Source organism: Platalea leucorodia (assembly GCF_965183815.1).
Source record: "Platalea leucorodia genome assembly, chromosome: 7".
Taxonomy (NCBI): domain Eukaryota; kingdom Metazoa; phylum Chordata; class Aves; order Pelecaniformes; family Threskiornithidae; genus Platalea; species Platalea leucorodia.
In genome coordinates, this window is record NC_138829.1 from 71,152,101 (window position 1) to 71,165,481 (window position 13,381).

Below are 13,381 nucleotides of genomic sequence, written 5' to 3' on the forward strand. Positions count from 1 at the left end.
TAGCCACAGGTGCCCAGGACCCGACACGGGGAGCGAAGGTAGCCAAGAGTCCATTTTGTTAATGCTCAGCCCCATTTCACTCCTCCATACACAAAACTGCAGTGACTGCAAATATCCATGATTTCGCATATTTCAAGCATTGATTTTTCAACAACTTGCTTGTTTGCAAACAGCATCGTGCTCCTGCTCTGTAAGGTACACAGAAGCTCCCTGCTCGTTTTCTCTCTAAAATTACGTTTGATATTTAAAACCTGCGGAAGGAAGCCTCAGTCACGAATTTCGGCACTCGCTAACCGAAACCACTGCCGCGATGAATCGCACAAAGCGGCGGTTCTCTCCGCCTTCCGCAGATGGCATCCTTTGCTTCGGTCAGCCTGGTGGGTATTTCTTGTGCTCTTGCAGAGTATATGTATTTTTCTTCATTCTTTGACTAAATAGATTCCAATCAAAAATACCAAGTGTCATGTCCTCTTGTCTTTTGGTTGTAGGAGGCCGAAAGATTTCCCTTGAAGCTGCCCGGATTTGTAACAGTGGGCTGACCACGATGACACCCGCTCCACAAGGCAGCAATGAACATGCCAAATGCTTTGACTTTTTTTTTTTTTTTTTGGTTAAAAAAGTGCCTAGAAAGGTGCATTTAAAACTCTAAAGGGAAATATTTTACAGTCACAGTCATAGAGCAGCAATCTGTTGTCAGGCGGTGACGCTTTCCCTTAATGACTGCTTGCCACAGAGGAAGCAGAAGGGTTGCACCTGCACGCAGCCTGACCTGGAGCGCAGCGCCTTCCTCCGAAGGCTGTGGCCAACGAATGCTTTGAGCAGCTGTGGCTATCGACCACCTATTTGCAATTCACTCTTCCACAGATTTTTCTCCTATCCGGGACACAAGAGAATTCCTGCTTCAAAAGCATAATGCCTTACGGGATCTCGTTTTGTATTTTTGTACCAAGGGATACACGTTGCTTAGTGTCAATGAAAAAAATATATCAGGATAACTATTAGACTTGAATGAAATACTTGAAAAATCGTATCTTTTACTTACGCACTTCTGCTCACAGGAGCAAGCAGCTTCCATTTATACTAAAAGACAAAGTACTTCACAGGGTGTACTAACTTCCCACTAGTTGACCCTCAAAACTGCCTTTTTTTTTTTTAACATCTTTTATCTTTCTTAGATCTAAGCCAAATTATAATTCAGCTCTTTGCTTTTTTGTAGCTTCTCCCCATGAAAGTATGAACATGAAGCATAAGTTGTCTAATAAAACCAGCCATAGTTCTCTCAAAGTCATTCCAAATTATTTGAAAATCATAACACTTCACACTTTGTGCTCCACTGTCAGTTCAGAAACAGGTATTTTTACTACATGATTCTAACACCTCGCTCAGTTGTTATTTTACAGATCAAAGCTAACTCTGCTATTTTGTCCTATTTTTCAGGCTTGAGCGCTATTTTTAAGAGTTTCAAGCCCAGCAAAGACAAGACAGCCGACAGCGCACATGGTAAATAGGTACCGGAATGTAAGACAAGGCATTACTGATTCAAAGTGCACAGTCTTAAGTCTCATGCATTCAGTGCATTCAATCAATACGCTTCTTTTTAAAAATATTACCTTTCCACTCTTACATCTGTATTTAATCCTATATATTAGGTACTATGGATTACTGTAGACTTCTTAACCGTGACTTTTGGTAGGTTACCATGTGCCGCCTGTCCCTCCGTCTCTCCACTGCCTCCTCAAAACAAGGGTACGACGTGTTTGTTCCTTGTCCATATCTCTAAGATCATACACAGAAACATCTTTCCCCCACTCACGTCTTCACGCTGAACTCTATACAAACGGGAAGAGCAGGCAGTAAGACCAATCTCTATCACCTCTTTCTCATTAAAAAGCCTTTGTGCTTTGTTTTGTGATGCCTCTTTGCAAAAGCTTTCTCCGAAATTCGTCCTGTTCTGCCTGCCTCCTAGGATTCATTTCAATCGTAAAAGCAAGCATGAAGCGCCACCAAGAATCGCTACATAGTTGGCCAATGGGAACTTGATGTTATTGGGGAAAAACACAGCTGTGCAAGTACTTGACATATTTCTACACATCATTCCTATTCCTTCCCTTTACCACACTTCTCCAGTACGCCCACACAGTTTGTTATTCCTACCATTCCAAGTAATTTAACAATACAAAAAAATCATCCAGCTCAACAGCAGCGTCTGCTTTCTTACTTCCTTCACGCAGTGTTTTCTCATCATTAGGAGTTACGCTACTTTCCATTTTTAGAATTTCACATGTAGTATTTCCTTATACAATAACACTTTGCCTGATAAATCCTTCTCTCCCTCTGCTGCAAAGCTATCACCAGCCTTTCCCAAAGGCAAACCAACCATGGAACAGAAGCCCCCGAGTATGGAAAGGATATTCCTTACTGAAGATTTAACCCTGAAGCTCCAAGATTCCCAACATAATAAACACAAAACTGGGGTGAGAAGAAGAGGACCAGACAAATAAGGGTTCTCTACTAGCACTTCTCAATGTCGTCTGCACTACTTACCCGTGACAGAATGGGTTCATCGCACGCACTGTGCTCTTCAATGTTAATTCACTCTCTGGATTAGACAACCAGAAAGAGCCAAGTTTGTAACAGATTTCCAAGAACATCTAAAAGAAGCAAGAAGAGCAGAAGGAAATAATCAAATTATTTTCTTTCTTTGAAAAAGAAGAAAACAGTTTACTTTCAGACCAGGCACATGTATTTGTAACAAAATTACAGACTATGTTATGGAAACTAAGGTATATTTCCAGAAAGCAATGACTATACCCGGCTAACGCAAAATTGCCAATTCAAACAATCAAGATTACAAGTCGTACATCAAAGCACCGATAAGAACAACGTAACATTCCTTGATTTATAAGGCACGACAAGTATTGGGCTCTTTTTGCATGTGTTTCAACTGCAGCCCTTATGGATCACAAATTATTTTCATACAATAAAAGTCAACTTTCTATAGATGGATTTTCTCATAATCATTCATCTCTAAAATTAAAGCATTAAGAAAGCAGAAGGTATCAGAAGACTTCCAGGAACACAGGCAAAACAGATAAAGGAAGTCCCATAATAAACCAAGATATGGTACCTTAGAACCCCCATCTTCCTTCACGTAAAGAGCTCAGACACAAGTGTTATTCTAGCTCCGATACACTACAGACTTCGACAGAGTTTTAAAACTCTAATTTTTAAGTACATCAGAATTAATTAGAATTAAAAAGCACCATCATTCTCTCACACACAAATAGCATCAAACCCATTTAAAAAATAATCGATTGCTTGTTTTATTTTTTAAGGAAACATAAAAAAAGGTAAAGCCCCCATAAACTTAATCTGTACCAAAGACTCCAAATCAATACTTTTCAAAGTAACCAATAGCTAGATTAAACTGTTACTTGTTCAAACCACAAAATTCAGTGTATTCCTAGAAAACAGCATTCACATATACATTATTGATCAGTATAAACCTCCCTTACCACTAGGTCCCATATAAGCTTATTTTACTCACTTGAAGTAAAGAAGACTCAAGCTTTTCCACCAGGAAAAAGAAAGGGGGGAAAAAGAAAGAAAGAAAGAAAGAAAATAAATAACACGACTCTTCTCAGCAGAGCACTCCAAAAAGCTGTTTGAACGGTGCAACCACAACCCTGAGGTAGCACCTGGCAGAGGAGCCATTTCCAAGCCTTACTTATTGCAGCTGTGGGTGGGGGTGTAAATTAGCCCAAAGGCTCAACAGCTGGCAGGGCTTTGATGAACTGCTTGGATGGTTATTGCGAGCAATTTCCTTCTCAAGCTGCTGTCTCTATTTCGAGCAAGTGCTAATTCTGTTTGCCCACTGTAAAAAGACGGCATTTCCCTTATGTAGCTACTTAATTTAACTGCATTTTATCTGCAACATTCAGAACTATCTTTTTTAATAAACTGTAGCTCTCTTAACAGTTGCTGCCCAATACCTGAAAATCAGTCTGAGCCCATACACCAGAAGATGTGGGGGAAAAGTAGAGATGAAGCATGACTAGAGCAGGTGATCACATCTAAATCGAATGTCTAAATTGAAGGTCTAAATCGAATGCAAAAAAAAAAAAAATGTTCACTGCAGTTAAGAGAATACACTTTGCAGATTTTCAGAGCAACACTGATGAGGAGGTAATGTACATCTGGTGTGTTTTCTACAGTACAGCAAAACCCCCCTCCAGCAAAGGCCCTCGATTTATTGTCTAACTGGAGTTGAGGGTCCAGTTCAGCAAGTTACCAAATCCTCACTGCTGACCTCACCAACTACCGAGTAATAAATTAGTACCAGCTCTATCTTCCCAGCTGAAGAGAGACTTTTTCCCCAGTATGTAATAAGTCAGCTTCTTCTCCCATTCATTTTGTGCAGAATGACCTTTTCAAAGGTTACAACACTTACATTTCGGAATGTGTTAATTGGTAATTCATAGGTAAATTTACTTGATAGCACTAATTAAAATCTAAAAAGAGAACACAGAATCTCATGAATGTAGAATTTCAGGCCAAGCCTTTGTTCTTCAAAATCGTCAGAAATAATACTATCCCTTGTGTGAATTTTTCAGGTAGGTAGAACTCACTGAAATCTACAGAGAGTACACTGAAGAAATCTTCAGGCTTGTTGGTAATAAATGGCGATCTTGTCTTCGCCCCGTCTCGGTTTTATCTGTGATTTAGCATAGAGTAAAACTACATTTTGCTATTAGCAATTCCACAAAAACGCTCCTGCCTAACAAATCCTGCCTACTTTTTCCCCCTGTACTAGTTAGTCTAATAAGTGACATTACCTGCCCTTACAGAACTTGCCTCACTGATATCCTTAGACTATCAGTTAAAACAGAATATCTATTTAAAAAAGATCAATTTTTTCAGTAAGGTAAGCTTGCTTAGCATAGGAAATCAGCACAGATCAGCTTTACTATTATTTGTAATGACAGATAAGGTAACACTACTCAAAATTATTACTAACTGTCGAGAAATAAGGGGTCATGTCTATCACGACTAATAGTGACTGTTAAGCAAGACCATTTAAAAAACTTTAATTGCTGAACATTTTATACAACCGCCTGCTTCTGACACACACTTTCAGGTATGAAAAGCGTAAGAAACATATAGAATCCATTTAAAAAAATATCCTTTCTACTTTCAAAACCTGCCTTTTGTAGTCAACATAATTAGAGAGAGAAGGAATTTGGAGAGAAATCTCTGTGCACATGTACATCAGATTCCTGAGATGAACAAAAACATGGTTTGCTGCTGCTGCTGTATAGAGAGCTTAACTGGCCAGCTTTGGCTGCACCGTGCTCCCCCAGGAGTCATTCAAAGCAACTAGCTACAAACTGGTCACCCTCACCTTTATCCTTGGGAAGGGGATGGAACAAATAATCCTGGAAACCATTTGCAAACACATTAAGGACAGAAATGTGATTTGGAGTAGTCAGCATTGATTTATGAAAGGGAAATGATGCCTGACTAACCTGACAGCCTTCTATGATGAAACCGCTAGCATGATGGATGAGGAAAGAGCAGTTGATACTGTTTATCTTCACTTCAGCAAGGCTTTCGACACTTGCTCCCATAACATCCTCATTGGCAAATTGATGAATTATGGCCTAGATAAGTGGTCAGGGAGGTAGACTGAAAGCTGGCTGAGCTGCTGGGCTTAAAGGGTTGTGATCAGCACCACAAAGTTGAGCTGGAGGCCAGTCGTCAAGTTGGCAGGTGACAAAAAAATGGGAGGAGTGATTGATAGAGTAGGGGCTGCCATTCAGAGGATCCTCGACAGGCTGAAGAAATGGTCAAACAGGAATCTCGTGAAGTTCAACAAAGGTGAGCACCAAGTCCTGTGTCTAGGGAGGAATAACCCCCTGCATCACCACATGCTGGGGGCTGGCCAGCTGGAAAACAACTTTGCATGAAAAGCCCTGGGGATCCTGGTGGAAGACAAGTTGAACGTGAGCTAGCAGTACATCCTTGTGGCAAAGGCGGCCAACAGCATCCTGGACTGCATTGGGAAAAGCATCGCCAGCAGGTGGAGGGAGGTGATCCTTCCCTCTACTCAGCACTGCTGAGACAGCACATCTGGAGCACCGAGTCCAGTTCTGGGCTCTCCAGTACAAGCGAGACATGGACATACTGGAGCTAGTCCAGCAAAGGGACACAAAGATGATTAAGGGACTGGAGTTTCTGTCATTTAATGAGAGGCTGAGAGACCTGGGACTGTTCAGCCTGGAGAAGGTGAGAGAGTATCTTTGTGTATGATGGGGGCAGAGTAAAGAAGACAGCTAGGCTCTTCTCAGTGGTGCCCAGGGAAAGAACAAGAAGCAATAGGCCCAAACTGAAATACAAAAAATTCCATTTAAACATTAAAGAAATCCCAACCTTTTTACTGCGAGGGTGGTAAAATACTGGAACAGGATGCCCAGGGATGTTGCGGAGTCTCCATCCTTGGAGATATTCAAAACCCGACTAGACATAGTCCTGGACAACCTGCTTGAGCTGACCCTGCTTTGAGGGCTGGACTAGATGTTCTCCAGAGGTGCCTTCCAACCTCCGCAATTCCGTGATTCTATGAATCCCGCTCTTCGCACTGTGAAGGACACCTAGATGAACCCTCCTCAGCACAACTTTCCCTTTCCAAAGTCAGGTCCTCTGCCTACGTTTGGAATCCCTCTCCTCACTAGCATTTCTAACTCTGCTGCTGAATCCTCTCATCTTTAAACATTTCTAATTAATTTAGTTTTCAATCTCTCTTAATTCAGCACACATTTTATAGGTGAAGACATCTTTAAATCAAGCACTTTCTAAGAATGAAAGTAGTATTGAAGATACTTCCTACACTTGTTAGATGTAGGAAATACTCCTTCCTCAGGAGCTGTTTCATGTATAATGCATTTATTCCATGTCTGTTTTGCAAACGTTTTTGAAGTAGGAAAGGCAAATTAATCTTGGAAATAACCAATGAGATTTCACCTCATTTAAAATGTAATTCTCAACAAACACTGAAAATTTCTGTCCAGAAATTTGGAGTGTATGAAGACAAGAGGTGATATAAAAATACTTCTTACTTTTAAATGCGCCAGACAACCGAACAAGTGTTACAGTAGGCCTTGTTTGGGACGATTATGGAACTACAAAAATTATGGCTCTACGTTTGGTCCTTTTGTCCTATGAATAACACAATAAAATTATTGTGATGACAAAGGGTGGAAAAAACTGTCAGAATAAGGAAGACTAGCATCTGAAAAACGCATTCAATTCCTGGACGATAACTTGGTACAGTATCAGACTTTCTCAATCACTAGCAGCAAGGTCTTACCAGCGAGGGTTGGTGTGAGGAGTCATATTATACCATCTGGAATCAGATCAAATGAAGGGGATAGAAGAGTATTTGCCTTGTCACACGACATTATTCAAGGCAAGTGGTGTACCGAAAGTCACTGAGGCCTACTTTCCCACCACTTTTCTTCTCATTTCAGCTCTTACTGTTAATTAAAATTTTACAGTGCCTGCACTTTCTTTCTTATGCAGGGATGAAACAACTAGAACATTCCTAGAGTCATTAAGCATTACCAAAATAGCTGCAAATAATGATGCTGTTCTTCAGCGTTTAACAGCGATTAATTTATAACATCCAGCTATAAAGTTACAGCAGTAACTTCCCTAGTACCTAGATGTCTAACTCTGCTATAACACCAGGTCTGACAAGTCTATATATGATTAGCTGCCAGTGTAAGATAATGCTTTGGAGGCATTTGCAATAATTTCAGTTATCTGGTCATGGGATCACACCTCATGTTTTCACTTCTATATCACGTATATGTGGAAACCTGCTACACTCCCATGTGCCAGAGTACTCACAGATTTGGATGAGCTTCATGTCAAAATTACGCTTATTACTATAGCCATTCACTGGCTGTAATATTAACCTGTCTCATGAGGCACTTGATAAAGCAAATTATATATATAGATTGCAACGGATGTGTGTCATGCTTCCTGGCACGTGCGTACCAAAGTAATGCTCATGTTTTCAACTCTCTCTTATTAGTCAGTACTACAGTATTGACAAAAACATTACCAAGAGTCAACCACTATGATCACAGAGTCAATGGAAAGAATAGCCATACAGACAGCCATTTATAGTTAAAGATTGTATTTTTCATAATCCTTAACAGTCAGGAAACTGCCAGGAAGCCAAATAAAGTATTATCCTTTAACATTGCTATAAAGTGGATGCCCCAGAGTCTATCAGTCCATGCTGAGAATAGTGTTTATATACAATGGCAAACAATGGCCAAAAGAATTAAAGACAAATGATCAGCCTCAAGCTGCACCAGGGGAGGTTTAGGTTGGATATTAGGAAAAACTTCTTCACCGAAAGGGCAGTCAGGCACTGGCCCAGGCTGCCCAGGGACGTGGTTGAGTCCCCATCCCTGGAGGTATTTAAAGGACGGATAGACGTGGTGCTCGAGGACATGGTTTAGTGGTGGACTTGGCAGTGATAGGTTAATGGTTGGACTCAATGATCTTGAGGGTCTTTTCCAACCTTAACGATTCTATGATTCTATGATAGAGGAAATGCAAGGGCAAAACCCAAAGTCTTAAAAAGGTCTTCTACCTTGCCTGGAATCATTCAGCACCTTAGGACAAAAGCTGCAGTATTTATTTTGGTACCAACATACACCACTCTGGCAACAGCTTCCTAGCTGATGCAGGATCTCATTCCACAAGACTCTTACCAGCCCTCACAAGGGCTACCGCTGCATCACAGGCTATGCACAAATCCTGCTTCCCCCTGGTTGTGCTTAGTCAGAGCTTTATTTTCCCAAGCAATACCAAACATTGTAGGATTAGGCGGCTTCGCTGTATGACAGTAATCCACTGACTCCCTCTTGAGGCTGGCTGTGTGGAAATACAGCAACAACGCTGTGCTTAAACTGCTCCAGGACGTCCATCAAATGTGTAGCAAGTCAATGCACTGCAAAATGAAGAATGCTCAAAGACGAATACCAGCTCTCCCACTGCTGCGTGAACAGCTGCTGTTTGGCACACCTCATGTAAGGAGGATGCACGTGAGCACTGATGAGGCGCTGCATGTGTGGCACAAACAGATCTCGTCCTGCGATACGGCTCTTATCACCACAAGATGTCTTGCTTCATAGAGTAATCAACAAGTATGCAACACCTTGCATGCATAACTGCTTAGAAGAGTTGCAGGATTGCCCAGCATAATATCTGAACTGCATGGTAGCGAAGCCAATGCCTTTCTATTTATAAAACTATAAATAGAGATCTGCTTTCCTTCCTTATCCCTAGCATAAAGTCACTGGAAGAGGAAGTACCCCTTTCTGTTCACAATATATTGGCAAGACAGACACAGCATAGCGCACTGCTGCAGACACCTGCTTCACAAAGACAAAACCCGCAATTTTGCATGAGGAGGAGGTCTAAACTTATTCATCTGCAGGTCATATTTCCCAGAGCAGCACCTGACAAGGTGGCCCATCATGAGAAGGTGTCATGCCTACTGACCTAGGCATCTCTCTGTGCAGTCACATGTTCCTGAGCAAGAAAGTGCAACTGCAAGAAAAAGGAAGGAAAAAGCAAGTGAGACAGGGACGGGAAAACAGAGTGAGGATAAGAATCAAGCTGACACATATTATGAGAAGTGCAATGTGGCAGTGGACCTTCACTGCTGTATTTTTCTAGCCTGCCCTCAGTGAGGAGTGAGGCAAAAACTTTCTGACACTTCAGGTGCCTCATTTTGAATTGGAATATGCCTTTGAGATGACCAGCAGTGTGTATTCCTGTCTGCTGTGGAGCTGGTACACACTACGCCCTCCGCTCTCAACGAATTGTTTCTACCACAGTGTCCTACCAGGCCTCCCGTGCTCGCTGTTCGCTAACTCTAGGGCGTGCAGCTACCTTGAACGCCTACTGTAAAAGGAGTAAACCAACATCCCCTATGCTGGATGAGCACATTTGTCACCATGTACCCAGTATTCCGGTCAGAAACAGAAATCCTAGGCTGAAGGTTAATGAGAGAAGGCATACTCGTGTTAAGTTGTCCTGCTTCTGGCTGTGTTTTGAGACTGTCCTACACCAAAAGGTCAGTAGTGCCTACCCTGTCTTACACTGTGTACTCTGTAATGCTTGGAGTATTCTCCCTGCCATCCTTGCTAGGGTGCCACGTGTGGCCTAGGGTGACAGGCCCATGGGAGGATGTCTTCTGCAATTAGGATCCTCGGAAAGGAGTTGGATAGGAAACGCACATGAAAGCATCAATAGGAAAAGACAGGAGGTGCGATGAATATCCTTTCACCAAGATGATGTCACATAATTTATATACGCTGCATTCCAGCATGTTGTTGATGTTTTTTGCGTAGGAAGTATGGGTGGAATGGGGTCTGTACCCAGGGAGCACGACTTTTTCTGATTCACACAGAAAAGATTCCAAGGAGGCATATACACGCATGGGAATGTATGGATGCTTGTCAGAGCCATTTCTTGCCAGGAGACGCATGCATCCTACTGTGTTTAATGCAGTCACATGCTCTCCTTCACATATATTCTGCTTTCATTTTCTGAAATTTAGAATGGCCCTGCTCACCACTATTGACAGAATGGAGGAGTGTCAAGGTGCCCCAAGACCTGCTGGCAGAGTGTTCGGCTGATGGTGCTGGAAGTGATGCCCCCAGTCTACGCCGTCTCCAGGTATAACAGAGCTACGCCCAAGTCTTCTCATGAACCCAAGCCAAAATGCTATAAACCCTCGATGGTTTTGTGTTCAGACTTACTGGGTTGTTTTTCAGGTTATCCTGAGCAGCAACAGGATTGCTTGGCAAGCCTCCAGAAAGCCATACTGCTTAGGCTAGCTGTGGTATACTCTAGCGTGGAAGAAGGCAGGGTATGAAGCATACGAGAACATGGTGCCTTCTGGGATGGCACGGGAGGACAGTCAGGCAGAGGGAGCCAGCCTTCGTGCAGCGCTCTCCACGCTGTCTTTCTGATTGACTCTTAACTATTCTTTCAGACGCACCAGGGCTTCATCAGCAAGGGACATAGTACATTCGATCCAGAGAGACCTCCGGAGTAAACAAAGTATACAACTTAGACCATGGAGGCTGGGCCAAGGAGTGAGAGCGCTATGCAAAGGGACGGCGCAGGTGTATCCAGGAAGCCCTCAGCACCACAAAGGACCCAGTAGCTAGAGCAGGCATCTGGCACACATGGCTCATTTTAAGTCTTGTCTAAATCTAGCATTTGAACTCAATTCTTTGCATATTCCATGAAACCGTTTTAGCCACCAACTATTTGCTGGTCTGGTTTGGTAGTGAATCAATAATAACATTGAGCCAGCATAGCAGCAAAGGGCAAGCAAGAGAGACAGACAGACTGCTGCAGCACTATCACCATAGTACACATCTGGAAGGTAGGAGAGAAAAGTTCAAACATGTTTGTGGGAAAAACTACAATGAATCAGTACTTTCAGCAACAAAATAGTTACTAAAAGAATGCCAAACATGTTGGAATAAGGGGAAAAAAACCCACAACAAAATGTCTTCACTTGCAGAATTCTCTCTTCACTAAGAACTTCCTATCTTTTTGCTTCGTGACCCCTAATTTTCTTTTCTCTGATTTCTCTGATAAACTCAAGAGATTTTAGCCATTTCCAGTATACACTAGAAAACTTTGCCTACCTGCACATAAACCTAGAATAGAATCTTATAAATTTTTCAGTTTGAGCTATGCTTCATATTGTTTAAATACCTCAGAGCCAATATCATATAATGCTAATTTAGTAAATAAATGAGTGATTGCCCAAAATTAGGCTGAAATTCTAATAAAATTATATCTAAAATTTATAAGGCATATGTGAAAAGTACTATATAAGTCACCTAGTGTGTGACAAAAAACAAAAGGAAAACAAAGCTTTGTAACACCAGTAGGCCACTGAAACATGGAAGTTTGAGGCACGGGTAAAATCTTTGTTTCTTTCTCAAAGATTCTGTAACACAGTTTCAAAGCAATCTTTTTACTCTGTATAACATCATAACAGCACCGTAACTAGCATTCCAGTATTCATCACCAAATTATATTGCTCATCTTAAAAATTTTAAGAAACCTTCTTCAATGAGAAGATTTAATCTCAGCATGTTGGAGCAGGAATTTGTAGTTCGACACTTATTGCCCAAGTGAGTGTACTAACTAATGAAACCTTTCTGAGTTTATATGACAGTCAAAAAGCACCATACATAATGCACTGTTCATACTTTTCCAGTATGCTTGTTCCTAGCTTTTATGTGAATGAACAATATTTTACCATCTCACTATTCTTGTGAAGAGGCTGAATGTCTATACCGCCACATTTTTGCTACAGCAGAAGAGCATGCATACTTCCAATCCAACAAGTAAAATCATGTGAAAAACAGTAGGGAAGCAATCACATAATAAGGTTCCAAAACTCATTGTCAGCTCAGTACACGCACATGCAGCTGAGTTGTTAATTAGCGCTATTGGCTCGAGAACCACCTGGTCAACGCATAGCCTTAATAAACATAACACCATCCACCTTCTTATATACCTAATTCCATTTATGGCACGGGGTTGCTTGTTATCATATAACCCAGAATTAAAAATAATTCCAAATCTCCAACATGGAGACCGCTGACACAGGCCAATTTGTTATTGCCACTCAGGATGAAACGTATGCTGTAAGCAATGGGTAGATAATTACCAGCTCCCTTTTTTTCCGCCTACGTCATTGGGAAGGCATACCTGTGACACCTCATCTGTAATGGAAGTATCACAGTGCTATATATAATGTGCTATGCATAGCACATCTTAGTAACTGGTCCTGAAAAAAAATATAAGAACAGTCTGTATGATTCAGTAAAAGAGGGGCTGGTGCCGGGATTATGAAGTATGGGATCCATAAGCACTCAATAAAATGATGAATCAGAGATGTATCAGAGGTTGACAAAAGAATTAAATTAAATGAAGAATGGCGGGTGGATGTCATAGGATTAGTCATTAGAACCGGATCACAACAAAAACCTCCTCATTCAAATGCATTGAAATACAGGGTGACAGACCAAGGTCTGTCTCCAATCCATAAGAAAATACTTGACTGTTAACTTTCAAGTACAATGGAGCCTTTTGTGAATAGGTCACATTGGTTGCAATCCCTATGACAGGTAATCAGGAAAAGGAGCAAAAACATCAGTACAGAAGAAGACGGTGAAAAGCCTCTGGAATCTGCCATGCAGGCAGAAAATTAAGGTGTCTCAGCCTTTTGTATCTTGAAACCTATTTTCAGATTTCAGGAAAATGT